The following is a 16,890-nucleotide window of genomic DNA, read 5'->3' as shown; positions in this document are numbered from 1 at the left end:
CTGCTTACCCAAGGTCCTCATGAGTTTATAGTTGGTCTCTAGTGTGCATTACAGCCCACACCTTCATATGGGCACTTCTTTTGTTAGCACTGCAAGCTAGATCAAGCTGGATGAATAAGACAGCACATGCAGTACCCTATCTGCTGATTGCTGGATAGCTATATTTTAAATTTTGTGCTGAGCTTGCAGTTCCCCACCCTACCCCTGCCTTTTCCTTCTGCAGTTATAGATAAGATGAAACACAAATACCGTATCTAAAGTTTCCGCACAACAGCAGTCTGCCATTGGGCATGATCTGCTGATGAACACCTTCTGTGTAGTGTAACCTGATGCATGTGAAGGGTTATCAATTTGGAGTCATTAGGAAATTAAAAATACTATGTTCATCCTTTTTCTACATAATTTTACATATATAATTTTTATATCTACTGCTGATATATCTGAATGAAGTATCAAGCCCTCAGCCCTATCAGCTTTTGGTAATTTTAGTCACAGCTGATATTCTTAGTAATAGAATAAAAATTTCTAGATAACAGTCTAGAAATGTGGAAATATTATTTTAAGCTGCATTATACCACAAATGCCATAGCACAAGTAATTGAAAGTGATTTAGTGGCCAACATTAAATGATTACCAAATAGGATGATGTTGTGAAATGCATTATCAGTATAAGTAACAGGTAACTCAGTCAAGCACAGAGCACAGGCAGATTTTTTCATCACAAATATGGTATGAAGGTATATATCTCTATGTGAAATATGGTGCAGAGTTTTACAGATAAGTCAAACTAACTCTGTCAAGCAGCTTTAGAAGAGTGGATTTGCTTTGAAGCATTAAAATTGTTGGAGTAAGTCATGAAACTCTAGTGAAGACTTTTTGCACTGTTTTCTCTTGAGCGATTCCGAGAAAATTGTTTTCATAAATTATTTCTCTTCCAAAGCTAAAACTATAACTGTAGGAAATTTAACAAAGCACAAGCTATGACAGATGAGAAAATTGACCAAGCTCCACTGGGTGAAAAACTAAAAGCTTATGCATTCCTGGTAACAATTTATGGTAGTAACATTAAGCTCTTTAAATTGTTCTGGGTTTAATTCATTTTTTATGTGCATGGCATAAATACAGTTTTTTTTAAAATATCTGGCCCTTGGTGAAATGTAATCAGTCTGACTGGATGTTTATGGATCTTTGGTTTACTTGTCACTGTCAAGCCTCTGGAGGTGGTAATGGAGAACCTAATGACGTAAGGTATTTTCAGGGAACAACTGCAAAACTGGAGAAAGGAATTGTGTACCTCTTCATGAACAGTCTTCCAGCTGTTTCTTTGGTGTTCATGACATTGCATTTTCTTTTACTATATTGTGTTAAGATGTTTGCTCTGAGGAAAACAAAAGAGGAACATTGTCATAATATGAAGTCATTCTAGTCACAGATTTCAGTGGTATACCACATACCATATTAAATCATTTTGGGAGCTATGTTCTTCAGAAAATATCCTGGGGGGGACCAGGGAGTTGCAGGGAGTGGTCCAATGCAACATGAATCCTCATCTACAGCAGGAAGAGACTTGGAGAACAGAGCAACAAAAGATATGGCTCTTGATGGGAAGTATGTCTAGCAGAGAGAAGCTATGGATGCCAGGAGCCAACCCACTCTGTCAGGACAGACTCAGAGACAAGAATTCTGGCAAGAAGCTGAGAAACTATGGCACAGCTCCTTCTCATCCCACTTGCTGCACCAGAAAGCTTATCGATGTAGCCCCATGGATGTTACTGGTATCCCTGCACTAGCGGTGTTCTCTTGCTCTCCTTCCAGCAGCTCTTCAGCATCGTGCTGTCCGACCCCATCTGAAAGGTCCCCACTAAGAGGCGAGGGGCTGTGCCCTTGGCTACGGTAACCAGTGCCGGGTACCAAAGGTGGAAATAACACCCTACAGCTGTGGTGCTCCTGTTCACGCCTGAACGTCACTGTCAGTGACTTTACAGCATTCAAGACACCAGGAAATAGAAGTGAGAGCAAATACAATTAAGTGGTGTGCTGTAAAACACCATGAACCGAATACTGTGTCTTGTACTACACTCCTGCATGTATTTTATGCCTATGTCTTCAAGCAGATTTTGACCAAAAGAAATGTCAGAGACTAGATCTAGCTTCAGAATAACCATTTAATCCATCTGCATGGATTTTTATTCCCTAGAAGGTGTCACCTTTGAATTAACAATGCCACCTTCAGATCTCCTGTGCAAGACAGCTGTTTATGGTTGGAGGGAATCATTTACTACCCAGAAAATCTTTTTTTCTCACTGAACATGTTAGTACTGCTCCAGATGAGTATGTTTTACTTTTTATGTCTCTAATATTTTTATAGATTATATTAGTGGATAGAGACTAAAGTTTCTGGTAATAAGTCAGATAATTCTACTTTGTAACTGTTCTTCCTCCAACTTCTTTCGAGAATCTGCTGTCAGAAGCTTGGAAGAAAAGCTGAACTGCATTTATATATCCTCTATAAGCCAGAGCATGTGGGCTCTATAGCAAATAATCACTGTCTGGCTGACTTTATTGAGCATCCATGTCAATTCATCCTACAAAATATGCTTTTCATGTACTGTAAAGTCTTTTTAAGGCATCTGGGACCTAAGTATGGGTGTACTAACACCAGTATTTGAGATAAAACATTAAGAGATCATCCTCCTGACATGGGAAAACAAACCACTTGATATATTCCATATAAAAGCCTCCTGAATCGCTGGGAAGTGAGTTCCCAAAAGGGAGGAGAGAATCAAGAAGTAAGATCCTACAGTGAAATGTAGAAAATACTGCCCTGCCCCAAAAAATCCTTTGCAATAGTCACATTTATTTGAAAATTAATAATTTATATTTACCAACATAATAAACCCCAGTAAACCCAACTCCCATATTTAAAGGGAAATTTTTTACATTTTACATCCCCACTTTGGTTATTTTTAGAAAGTTTATAGAAAACGTTGATACAAAAAGAAATTGCTATCCTTCTGTACCCCAGGACATCAGTGTGGTGACATCTTTTTATGTACCATACTTCCGCTACACTGCAAAATGGTTAAATGTCTTTATTATCTGTATTAAATGATGAATGAAACTATTCCACAAAAGTATGCAGTAAGAACCCTGTGTGTTGACATTTGCCAGGGCCTCCAGAACACGATTTCTATGCGTTTCAGCTACGTATTCTTTTCTTCACCCCTGTTTATGTGAAGCTGAACAGACGGCACTTGAATTTTTAGGCCTCACCTTTTCTGAGAACTTCATTCATAATGATTATATGTTCTGCTTGACTGACAGTTTTTGGTAGGGCAATTCATTAAGGTTAATTGAATTCTAAAAGGAGGAAAAAGTATGTCTTTGGACATGAGTGTGAAATATTGAGAAATGTACATGCTTATAATTTTCAAAGTGTATAACAAAGAACATACTGATTTTTAAAACAACAAAGGCAATTTCACATTTGAAATAACAGTTAAAAATCAGTGTGGAATTAAAAATAGCACCTTTTGCTTCCTCATTAGCAATCATGATTGTTTAATCAATAGCGGGCAGGAGAGGTGACACAAAAACCTGCATTGCTGCTGAAGCAGACAGGATATTGACATTTAAACAAATGCTTTAAACATACTGTGCTTACTCTTCTAGTTTTAATATTGAAGGCTGGTGGGGGAACTTGTCTTATGTTATCGTTCGTATTAATCTTGCATGCACAGCAAACTTTTTTTTGTTGTTGTTATTTTCTACATGAAAGGGAATCACAAACCTATCAAATCCTGCTTTTCTTTCACAAGATTGATTGAAACCTGTGTAACATTTGGGACTTGGGAGACATTTCCATTGATCTCCGTTGCTATGAGCATGGGTGGTAGCCAGAATAACCCAAAACAAGCAACCTGCCAGGATTCCTTCATCGTACTGATTCATATCAGAAACTTTTCAGCAGCACCGTTGAGAGAATGTGTGTCTGCATTGTTTTTTGGGGGAGGGGGGAGAGTTACATTGATTGAAAAGATGAAAACGTAGCTAGTTGAGATATGCCATCTAGCTTTCAGCTGCATGGTTTGGGCTCTGTCATCACTGCAGCTCTGGCAGCGTGGAGGTCATCGTGGGCTAGCTGTAAGACAGTGTACCTGCCTCCCCTGGTGGGATTCCGCTGTGGCTGCATCCTGGTTTAAACCACGAGAGGCTGGGAGTTCAGCCATGGCATCGCCCATGGAAGCTGCTCCACTTAGTCAAGGATGCTTCTGCAGATGACAAGTTGTCGAGCAGCAGGCGGTTGAGTTTCTCTCTAGTGGTTCAGGTACTTAGGAACAGGCAGCTGGGGGAAACAGCCCTTATTTAGAGGTGTTTCACAGTGCTCTCTCTATTCCAGAGCGAGTGCCTGTATCACCAGCTACAGGGGCCTGTCCTGTCTCTCTCCTTCCCTTTCTGCTTGTCCTTCCGCTGCTCGGGTGGAAGAGTACACTGAATTCTTTCAGCTGATGAGACTGTGAGTGTCCTTATGGCAAACCATCCTGTTGCAAACCAGGCTCATGAGAGATGTGGTAATTCCTTCAGAAAGAGGAACTATCTGTCCCCAACAAGGAGCTATCAGCCACAGAACCAGGAGCACCACTGCCCCCACCTCTGCTAGAACCTCATCAATAGACAGTGGCAACTTTTGTTTCTGGGTGAAGACCCGGCTGGTACACTTGCTTTCAGGTGAGCTCCTTGGGGTAAGCACCTTGGGCAGCTTGTGTGCTGGAACATCTCCTCCCCGAGTCCTGAGTTACTGTGGGTGGAATAGGTAGTAAGCTGCCAAGTTTCGGTGCTGCTGAGCATTCTCAAACACCCACGTTCATTTAGGTACCTCCAGGATTTTAATACCAAAAACGCAAGTGTCAGTCGACAACAGATATCAAGACTTAGTTGTTTTGGTGTTTCAGGAATCTGTTTTTTACTTAAGGACCTAAAGTCCTTTCGTGGGTTAACCACACTTGGTTTTCTCACACACTGTTGTCATTTTTCATTTGGCCCTAACTTCCTATTTCTACTTTTTGACAAAAGTTGTGCAGGACCCTGACTTGAAAGAACAGGAGTTACCCTGTTGATCTCAGTAGAACTAATGAGATCTGAAAATTATATAATGTGTAATTAAGAAAATAAAACATTTGCAGGGTAGTCAACTTTCAATGGGATTTGGGAATTACCAGTGTTGTCTTTTGTGATTCTCTGTGACTTAATGAAACATTAAGGATGCATATTTGTGGTGAGGATAACATGTCGGTGCCTTGTTCTTTCTTATTTCCTAAGAATTATGATTCTTTGACTAATTTTCATGCTACGTTAAGATCTTTGAAAGTTCAGATGGTGCTAGTGAAGGACGTAGTCACAAAAAAAAAAAATATATTCTGGCTATATAATCTCTGCTAAAGGTATCTGAAGAGGTATTGTCCATTGCAGGGAACTTTTCGGTTTTGATGCTTTGGAACCATGTGATTCATGGAACATTTATCTATTTTGTGAAGATATCAGGGACATTTCGCTCTTTGCTTTTAACATCAGTTGCACTAAATGTTACTTTAACCAACTTGACAGCCCCACCTAGAATTGGAAGAGCACTTCTTGTTAATTTATGTGAGTAAACAGAATGGAAATACTCTTGAATCCCTGCTTATAAAATTGCCGTGTTCAACAGAACCCAGATTTTAGCCCAGCACTGGAAAAACAATCAAACAGAAGGAAAGCAAAATTAAATTAGACTTCTTGAATCAGTTTTGTCTTTTTCTTTTAGCCTTTTGACTTTTTATTTTTTTTCTGTGTTACCATTTTGATCACTCTTAGTTCTTCAGCTCCTGTGAGGGCAAATTCCGTACTCCATTCCCTGTGAGATTAGCTGCGGGAAGGGGTCCAACCAGTATGGTTGGTGTGAATGTGTAGTTACTGGTTTCTGTGTGTTTTTGTTGTAAAATCTGTGGAATGGTATCAATCCTCAGATCATAAGTCACTCATCTTCTTAGGTTATTGGGCATAAACGAGCCAAGAATAACAAGCTGAAGTTTACAAAGGAGGAATCTTTTGTAAGGCAATTCCCTCCTTCAGTGCTTAATTCCAAGCTAGCTATAAACGTATCTCAGCCCAGGGATATTTCACTTAATTTGTTGACAGTTAACACAAAGTTCTAATGACCCATCTGTGTGTTGAGGAGGAAGAGCACCCACAAGCGCTTCAGTACCGAAGCGCACACCTCTCCCCTCCCGCCCCCCGGCGCCGCTGGAGCCGGGCCCCTCTCGGCCCCGGCCCCGGCCCCGGCCCCGGCCCCGGCCCCGGCCCCGGCCCCGGCCCCGGCCCCGGCCCCGGCGGGGTGAGGGAACCGGTGCCCGTGCGCCTCCGCCCCGGGGCCCCGCGGGCTCCCCTCCCCTCCCCGGGCCCGGCGGGCGGAGGCGCGGCCCGCGGCCCGCCTGAGCCCCGCAGCCGTGAGGGAGCGGAGCGCAGCGCAGCGCAGCGCGGGGGCTCCGCTCCCCCGCCGCGGGCAGCCGCCCCGCCGCTCCCCGTCAGGTGTGAGCGCCGGCGGGCGCCATGGAGCCGCTGCGGGGCCGGGCCCCCAGGGCGGGGAAGCCTTCCTTGCGGGAGGGATTTCCGTGGGGAGCGCGGTGCGAGCCCACGGCACCTCGGTGGGAGGCAGCGCGGCGGGAGAAGGGGCGGGCTGGGCGCCCTCTGGAAGCCTCTGCCGCCCGCGGCGGGGGTCGCCCAGGCCCGCAGGGGCAAAGCGGCCGCGGTGCGAAGCCTCCCTGGCTGCCGGCGAATACGTGTTTATAGGCAAGTGCTTCTGCCATCGTTACGTGCATTTTAAATCAAAGATCTCTGTGAAATTGAAACCTAATGTTTCATCCCACTTGTTTGCAGTGCAAGAAAAAAAAAAAAAATGACCTGTTAAAATGACTGATTGCATCTACTTACAGGTTGATTATAATTAGTTGAATAAACATCTAGAAAGTAATGAGCTGTAAAGATACTACTATCCAACTTTCACATATATTAATGAAAATAAAGGAAATTTTTGGTGTGCTGATTTACCAACCAAAATGATGGCTGTACAGGATATCCTTAGTGATATAAAATGCGACAGAACACTCGTGGTTTCAAGATGCTTCTGTGTAAGCTTGTGACAAGTTAGTCCAACCAATTACAATTTAAAAATTAGTTATTTTTGAGTTCTTTGTAAGTGATGTCCATCTTTCACTACGAGGAGTTTGAATATGCATTTCTGACTGCATCACACGTCAGAATAATTTAATTGAAATTTTCTCATCACAGCGTAATTGAGAAGCAATGCTTATCTTCAGTAGAAATAGTTTCAGTTCGTGTAGAGGAGTGCTGTTCTTGGATTTAAGGATAACACTGAGATAATGATTTAGACTTGTTTTCTGTAAGCCTGTGGGATTTGGTTTTCCTGGTGTAGCTGTTGGTGCAGTAATCGGTACTGCAGCCTCCTACAAATGTTGCCCTGTGGTTTATCTGTGTACCATGATGACTATGACAATATATTAAATATAAATGTAAAAACTATTTATACATTGCTATGAATAGATATATTTGTTGTAAGATCTGATTGTTAGGTAAATAAGGCAATTTTTATACTGTTATTTCTTCCTGTAATTCTTATCTTGTGGAGGACTTTTTCCTGTGTGTTTGGTAGATGGTTTGTTCAGTAGTTATTCAGACACTAGAAATTATACTGTTCAGAATTTACTATCCTTGTATCTCAGAAGAGTTTACAAGTTCACACATGGCGTATGTTTATATTCCTTAGGGAGGAATACATAAAACAGTATTGTATAAGAAATGAAAGGATAGGAAGGGAAACAAGGGCAGACAAAGGGGTTTTGAGAAGAGATCTGATTCTGGCATTAATATAGCAATTCCTTTTGTTTAAAATCAGGAATCTTGTTTGTCTAAGAAGATAATTTTTACCAATTGACCTAAAACAGATTTAAATATCAGTGTAGTTGAATGACTGAAGTGTCAGGTTTTGAACAGTTATAGCTTAGGACTGTCAATTTACCAATACAAGGTAAATCAATATGAACTTCATCTGAATGAAAGGGTATCAGCTAGCGGCTTGTGTTGGTTTACATGATTGTAGATAAGCTGATGAAATTTGTGTAGGCTAGACGCTTTCTGGTTTGTATCTCTGCAAGACTAGCAATGGGTGGTAAGGAAAAAAAAAAAATAGTGTAGTCATTAATTGGGAGTTTACTTTTAAACTATCCAAAAGCCAGTGCTTGCACTTGATTGTATTAGTGTTTATGTGGTATCAGGAGTGACTACCCACGCTGTGATTGGAGGAGAGACAAATGTCAGTAGCAATACAAGCTAAGGAGTTCCCACCTACCTGCCCCCTCAATGTCCTGCCAACATAACTATTTCTCAAGTTGCTGTGTTTCAGGCTATGAAGATAATTAAAACTTTTAAAAGAAGTGCCTTTCTAAAGTGGTTTTGAAAAACGGGAAGCTCTTAATTTTTATAGCTGGCTCTAGCTTTACAGGTAATCAATATCAGTAAGTAATCCCAACAATGGTCATTCTTAAAACCTAATGTTTTTTAATGCTCTGCCTATCAGTGCTTCTCTCCAGTAGTTCAGTTCGTATCTCTTCTGGGCCAAGAAGCCATCCAGCTCTGGGACCAGTTAGGGTCTTCCCTGAATTGTGTCCGTGTATCTCCAGAACAGCACAGGAAGGTCCACAGGCTGTACTGTAATCGGGGAGTTTTCTAGCCCCTGGTTATCCCACTTCCCCTTCAGCATATGAGTGGACCCTGCCATTGCAATGTGGCTTCCTTTTGAACTATCTGTTTAAATTTTAAACTGCTTTCTGGGGTGTTCCCCCCGGGTGTCGTAGAGAAAACTTTAATCTCATGGCTGTGCTGAGAGGCATGAAGGAGGTCCCGTGGTAGTTTCTTCTGACAGGGAAATAGATGCTGCCTCACAAAACAAGTTTGAATTTTATTCCCAGAGTCTCCAGGCAGTTCCTTTGTAGCTTAGCTAACAGGCACGGACAACACATTAAAAAACAACTTAAAACAAACAAAAAAATACGAAAAGAACTTAGTAGGAACAGAATTTCTTTTGCTGGCAACAAACTGTTCAGAATATTAATTTTGTACTAATTTTTTATTTCCAGCTTGAAATACATTCACAAAGTGATTTAAAGACAGCATTGAAAATTTACTGAGATGACCAGGTTGTGTAGTGGCTTTAAATCAATAACTACTCCTTTAATAACATAGTAACCTGTTGACAAGAAACATAGTGGAAATGTCTTTCTCTAAATCAGTCAAAGGGGATAAGACCAGAGAAGGAATGGAAGCTGAATTCCCCAGATCGATAGCTACTGTAGTGTATGTGTCACCTCTGCTGTGTGGCAGGAAGTGCAAATAAAACAGAAACAGTCACTGATGCATTTTCAAATTTCAAAGGTCCAGTTGCTTGAAGATACTTAATGTGAGTTTTGAGAGCACCTGATTACTGGCCCTGGCTTTAATGATGCACAATAGATCTTGGATTTTGGTGTTTTGTTTTTTTTTTTTTTTTTTTTTTCCCCCCTCTGTGTATGTCCGTGGACTGATTTCTCCAAAGTAACTGAATTCGCTTGCATAAGACCATACAGGAAAGTCACAGGTGTGGTATTGCTGCAAGCAAGTGGCCTGAGCACCAGTTTACCCTTCCTCTTTTCCGAGGGAAGAGCCCCATCCGTATGAAGCAGCTGAGCACCCAGGCAGTGTTGTGCTGACTCTGAAATATGGCAGGGCAGATGCAGAGACCGGGGGCCAGGACAAAAGTATCTTTCATTGTTGAAGTTACTGTGGTTTACCTAACTGGGCTGGATTCTTCTTTAACCCTGTCTGTGATGTGTGCTTCAATTGCATGTCACTGTATGCCCCTCTAACAGCTTTTGGTCAGTAGAATACTTGAACTGATTACAAGCCATTGTGGGGGGAAAAAAAGGACAATAAAAAGTAAAATTGGAAGACCTGGAAAACTGTAGGTCTTTTCTGTAGAGTAAGAACATGTTTCTCATCCCAAGTAAACAGATATAATTTACTGTCTTTCATGGAACTACGTGACTAACACAAGCTGAGAATGTCTCTGATACTTGCTGCCTCTCCCCCCTCAACGGGAGTGTTTGGAAGTTAACTAGGAGAGGTAGGAGGATAGTGATAGAGCCTATTAGTTACTTACAGGTGACCTGCAAATCAATTTGATGTTATTTGATGAAACACACTTAGTGCCCCCAGTAATAACCATGCTTTCAGCATGTTATTATCCAGCCTTGCCTGGGTCACTGCCCTTCAGTCATAGATTGACGTCACATCAACTCTGCTGGACCATGAGGCAAGCTAATAGGTAAGTGTCTTTCATTGAACTGCATGATTTGGTTGATTTGGTAAAGCACTCACTTTTAACTGTGTTAAATATTTCTAAGAAGCTTTTGGGACAGAACTGTACTTAATGGGAAAGAAACTCAGGCACGTTTTTTTTTGTTTTTTTTTTTCTTTCCCCAATCTGAAAAAGCTAAATACATTGCCTCCCATGTTTATGGCCTGCTTGACAAGGAGAAGATTAGTAGGAGCCTTAATATAGTTGTACGAGTGGCAGCCCAGAAGTTATCTTCTTTGGGACCTGCCTGGTATTGGGTTGCCTTAGAAAGGAAAGGGGAGAGAGCTTTGTGGGAGGACGGTAGGTCTTTTTAGCACATTAGGATCAAATTATTCAGAACGAGCCTGAGAATCTGCTGGGCCAGATACATATGAAAATACATTTCTCAAGGAAGAGAAATTATGCACAGGAAAGCAATAAGATGATCTCCAACAGGATTTCAAAGCAAAGAGGGAGGTAACTAGACTGTTAACTCCTGAGGTGAGAAAACTCAGAGTCATGCCATCAGTCTTTGCAAATGCAGACAGATGCAAATAAATTCTTTCCCATGACAACATGGAAGACTTTTCTGTATGTCTGGCAAGTCTTTCCAATGTTAAAGATGACAAAGAAGTGAAATAGATTAGTTGGGGAAACTGTGGGATATCCATGGTACGAAAGCCCCAAGAATAGATTGGGAACAGTTCTGTCAGGAATGCCATGATGTATATTTGATGCGGCCTTTGATCAGAGGGCTGTACTGGATCATTTCCCAGTGACTTACCCACTACTTTTTTCATGTGTGACTGTGAAGGCTATAGGAAGGTCAGGGTGCAGGGGGTACAGGAAAGATTTGGGAAGAAGTGCCTTGGAGATAAAAGATAGTATTTTAATTGAAAATAACAATTTAGATAAAGGTCCCATGGAGAACAGAGAAAGGATAGATTCACAAATCTGCAGTGACTGTAAAATGTCTACACCTAACTGTTAAAACAGTCAATTCAAAGTGTAGACAAATCTACCCACATGCAAGCATAATTGACTCTATATGCTAAAGTATGGTCTATATGTTAGATCATACTAGAATATACAGATTTAATGTTGAGAGAAACAAGGATTCTGAGATGTGATTCAGATGATTTTTTTTCTCAAGTATGTAGTCTTCATGTTTCTTTTGCTGTTTCAAGGCAAAAGTGTTTTTTTAGAAATCTCTGGAACAGTATATCTAGTGAGCACAAGGTTGTTTTAAAAATTGAGTTAAAAAATTTTACTTACAATTTTACTGTAATTTTTTCCATTAAGTAAAAATAATGGTCTTCTGTTTACATCATATAGCTGTCACAGAAATGAAATTCAGCATTGAAGCATGATCGAATGTGAGCCTGAACCTATTCCTCTTTCTCCATTTCTGTCTCAAAACTGCAATCAGGTGCAATACAGGATCATTCTGATTATAAAATAGCAGTACTTGGAAATCTAAAACAAATGATTACGTAAATTTCCAACTTTTCATCTCAGGGGTAGGTCCATTAAATCATTACAACTGAAAATATTTGACATGGTGGGGGGGATTGAAACTAGATGATCTCTAAGGTCCCTTCCAACCCAAAACATTCTGTGATTCTGTGACATACTGAAATACTAAATTTAGGTAACCCATGAGCTACATATGGATAGACCTGTATAAACAGGCAAATGGAGAAATTCTGCTTAAGGTTTCTGAGACAACCTAGTACAAGAATCCATATAACCTTATTATTAATCCTTATCATATATCTGCTTATGTATTAATAGAGAAAGTGAACTGTATTGGAATTTGCTGTGCCTCAAGCGAAGATTACTTCCACCTCCTTTGAAGGTGAATTGTCTATCTCTCTAATCCATCAGAATAGGATGCTCTGTGCATCTGAATTATTAGCTGTCAAAATTGAAGTCTTTATTTGCAAAGGTAATCTTTTGAATCCTAAGAACTATAATTTCATACTTGTATTGGGGTTTTACATCTACACACACTCCCAGAAGAAATAATAGTCACACTTTTAAAATATATGCACTAGTCCAATAAACACCGATGAGGTGAGCATTAACAATAGGATAAACCCTTTATGGAGAAGCAATACATTATTCAGTATAGAAAAATGTTAATATTAATTTGGGTTTTTCAATTTGGTTGTAAAGCTATATTCAAACCTTCTGTATGGGTATTGAGGTCAAGAAATGCCCATTATGTGCCCTTAAATAGTAATTTGTTACATTTACATGTGCAGGGAATGATGCTTTTGTACAAATTCTGAGTTCCATACATAAAATATGAAACTATTATGAAGATATAGTGGCCAGCTTTATGGAGTTGAATTGCCTTATAATTTTGAAATACAACAAAATGACCCAGGGCATGCTGTAAAAATCTTAATTTAGGAAAATGTGTATGTGAAAGTGATTTGATAGCAAATGGTAATTATTTGCTTCTGTACTGATATATTGGTTTTATCCATAGTACGATGTGGGTTTTGGTTTTGTTGTTTTTTTTTTCTTTAAAAAAAAAAAAATTTTTTTACAAAATAATTTTTTTTTTTTTTTTAAATTGTCAGCTGAAACCTTGACTGCAGAGTCCCAGCCCAGAGCAAGATTTTTACAGTCAAGTTTTAAATCCCTTGATGTATCTGTGTTTGTAATGGAAATGCTAACATAACCTTAGCTGTTACAGGGCAAACAATATTGCAATAATAAATAATGAACAAAGTGGTTTAATAATTTGAAGCAAATCATGTCATGGGCATGACAAGATTTTATGACTAAATTATATGGGCAGGAACCTATCAACAGACATGCTGCATAAATACCATAAATAGATGGACTAAGGATGTGCGTTCGTGAAGCTGAAACTACATTTTTCATGATCTAGGGGATAAAATGCTGCAAGAGACTGTAAGAAATTGGGTGGAAGCCTTAGGCAAATCAAAAGCCAGAACAAATGATCAATGTGTCAGTTTTTAATCAATGTCTATTATCTTTAGTGCTAATGACCTGTACGGTGCCGCACTAAGTCTGCTGGGCTTCTGAATATGGATGTTTTGGTTAATGATCCATTATGTGGCTTGTTGGTAAAACTTCTTTCCTTCTAATTGTAAAACATTACATATTTTTATTTTTTCCATTTTTTCTTTTCAGTACCACGCATAACCTGACAGAATGCTTTCCTCCTTATAGTTCAAGGAACAATATGAATTTCCCTGGCACGGTTTGGATCTGGTTCAGTCAGGCTAGTGTCTTCTTTCTGATAGTCGCTCATACTCACTGTGTGCTTCTAAAATGATGCAAAGACTCACAAAGTAGGAAATGGCTGCTTAATTTACTTCTTCCTGATCTCTGTTACCAAGAATGTCTTTCTGGAGTTACGCTTGAAGGACATCTGTTTTCCTTCAAAAGGTGAAGTGCTTGATCCTCAGTAAACTCTTTTCTTTGGCTTAGATCAACAACACCATAGGATGAGGGCAATGACCACAGGCATGCCTGGAGTAACTCAGTTACTAGAGCTGTGAAAAAGAGTGCCTGTGGTTAGGAGTTAAAGAGCAGGCAGGATGTGGAAAATAGCCCCAGCTTGGTGCACTGCTGGTATGTTTTCTTCTGCCCAGAACAAGGGAGGAGAGCAAACGAACAGTGAACCCATTGCACCAGCCCCATTCTTAGTCTGGAGGAGTCTCTGCTTAGGCAGTTTTCTCTAAGGGATTTTTAAATGGGTGGAAGAAAAGACTTTAGGTGGTAATAAAGTGTTAGGGAGACTTTATATAAATAAAAGGCCTGTCGTTGTGCTGAAGTGGCTGTGTATCAGGGGCCACAAGACATGGTGATAGGCCTGAGATTTTGGAAGGATTGTACTTCTAGGTTTCTCTGAACAAACAGTATTTTAGAAGGCGGAGGTTTAAGTCGTCAAAACCAGTGTTTATTTTTGTCTGTGTGGGACTTGGTTTTAAGAGTTTGTGTCACAGCTGGTATTCAGAAATACCCTGGTAGTGCAAAACATCTCTTTTCAAACTCCTAGCATGATTTTCCTCTACTTGTGACATAAGCAAGCCATTACGCTACTGTTAATGCATTGGTTTTGTAGCTATCTGACACTTCTGCAAACCATACCAATGGTGACAGGATTGTCAGGCTGCTGTGCAGTCAGAAATGAGGATGGCAAGAGAATGATCCAGCATAGTCTGTAAATCTGGGGTAAGGTTATGGGGTTAGACTACCTGAAGTCAATTTGTGAAGCATCCTTCATCCAGAGAGATCATGAAATATGTCTCACAATTCACGGATCTATTGCTTCAATAATGTCTTTCTCTGATTGTAGCCCTTCAGGAAACAAGGCTCCATTTTAGTTCAAACACTGAGATAGGAAACTCTGGTTGGTGATCATCTCAGTATATGTAGTTTTCTTGCCAAATTAGTTTTGAGATATCCTAGTTTACTCATCTGTGACAAAAAGAGGCTGTATTGCCTTAAAACATTAAAAGGATCATATTATTATTGTTAATATTATTCTTAACCTGTCTCCATATATTTATTATTAATCTGTCTCCCTGCTTTAGCTGTTCTTTGAGAGATTGCCCTTTGTCTGTTTTCAAGGCAGCTAAATTAGGGCACTCTGATGTGATACCATTTAATATTCCCCTCAACTCATCTACTTAGAGAAAAGCATGGCAGATGTTCTTTAAACTCTAGGGAAGGGTCTGTGAGCCTTTACCAGGAAATTTGCACTCACACCCTGTCACACGGCAGGAAAGAATTCTTTTTGCTGGAGCTCTCCTAAAGACAGTGTACACAATGTGAAGGGTTCTTGATATAAGAAAGTGGACTTTCCCACAATTTCAGGTCTTGATTTTGGTGGGAAAAAAAAAAGGGGGGGGAGCTTATATTCATGGGAATGCTAAAACTTATGTATATTCTTCAAACTTGTTACTTGCGTTTAGGCAAGGTAGAGGCAAAAACTTATCTTTAAATGTGATTCTGTCCTCTGCACTGTATATTAATTAACACAGTGGATTCAACTAAAATTTCCTCTCATTATAGTATAACTAGCTTTAGGATCCTATTAAATTAGAACACAGCTTTTTTCCCATCTCAGGTCTCTCGTGGTTTGAGCCTGGTCAGCAGCCAACCACCACGCAGCCACTCTCTCTCCCTTCTCTTCTGTCAATAAAAAGGGACAGAGAGCCAGGCCTGGGGTCCAGGATAGGACTGGGATGGGGAAAAATCACCCTTTATGGTCATGAGCAAAAGGCAGACTCGTTAGGGGAAGAAAAAAAGGAACATTTATTACAAACGCTAACAACACGTAACAGAGTAGGACAGTGAGAAGCATTGCCACATCTTGAGAACACCTTCCCCCCACCCCTCCCTTCTTCCCGGGCTCAGCTCTGCTCCCGATATCTCTACCTCCTCCCCCAGTGGTGCAGGGGCAGGGAATGGGGGGTGCAGTCAGTGCTGCCACTTTCTCCATCTTTGGTGGGGGGAGCTTCTAGAACTTCTCCCCCTGCTCCATTGTGGTCCCCCTCTCACAGGAGACAGTCCTCCACAAACTTCCTCCGACATGAGTTCCTCCCACGGGCCGCAGTGTTCCCCACACTGCTGCATTGTGGGTCACCAACTTTCTCCGAATGGATTCTCTCCCATGGGCTGCAGCCCTTCCCGAGCTGCTCCGGCGTGGGACTCCCCTGCATGCTGCAATCCTCCCAGTGCTGAACTACAACAGCAGGGCTACCTTTTCCCACAAGACCCTGGCCTTCTTCAGGCACAGCATCTTGATCATCCAGGCGAAAAACACAGGCCATAAATCAATGTCTGCTCCACCGTAGATCTTCATGGGTGGCAGGGGGGGGGCCGCCCTGCTGTCTCACCACAGGATACAGGGGGGTCTCTGCTCCGGCACACCTCCCCCCTCCTTTCTTCCTCCATTCCTCCACTGACCTTGGTGTTCATGCAGCTGCCGCAACTCCTCCTCACAAGTCCCACTGCCCGTCACCACGTCCCTTCTTAAATATATTGTCACAGAGGCACAGCTGCTTGGTTCAGTTTTGGTGCAGAAGTGGAGCTGATTTGGAGCTGGGGGAGCTTTGAGAAGCTTCTCACAGGGGGCCGCCCCTATAGCCCCCTCCTCTGCTATCAAAAAAACTCCACCACTCACTCAACCCAGGGCAAGGTCATAGCAGTTTATTAAGTCATGTCTGTTATATATTACAAGGAATGCAAGGATAGCCCCACTTGCAAGATAATTTCAATAATGGGCCATTGGTTTTAGAATTCACTGCCAAATTTGAAGACATGCACTGTTTAGGCCACACTGAAGGACTGCATTTTATCTTTCTAGTTCTTTGTTACTAACTGGTTGCTGTTTCTGGTACCCATCATTAGTTTGTTCTGCAGTATTTGACAGCTTCCCTTCTTGTTTCCCTCTTGTGAAGCTCTTGTGTGGTCTA

General features: G+C 41.1%; 1 protein-coding gene across 5 annotated transcripts in view; it reads left to right on the top strand.

Moving 5' to 3' along the window:
- ROBO1 (roundabout guidance receptor 1) overlaps window positions 1-16,890 on the top strand; it is a 740,888-nt gene that overhangs the window by 31,376 nt on the left and 692,622 nt on the right. The window lies entirely within an intron of this gene.

This window comes from Tyto alba, unplaced genomic scaffold, assembly GCF_018691265.1.
Source record: "Tyto alba isolate M040663 unplaced genomic scaffold, T.alba_DEE_v4.0 Super-Scaffold_14, whole genome shotgun sequence".
In the NCBI taxonomy this organism is placed as follows: domain Eukaryota; kingdom Metazoa; phylum Chordata; class Aves; order Strigiformes; family Tytonidae; genus Tyto; species Tyto alba.
This window is presented reverse-complemented; position numbering and strand designations above follow the sequence as displayed.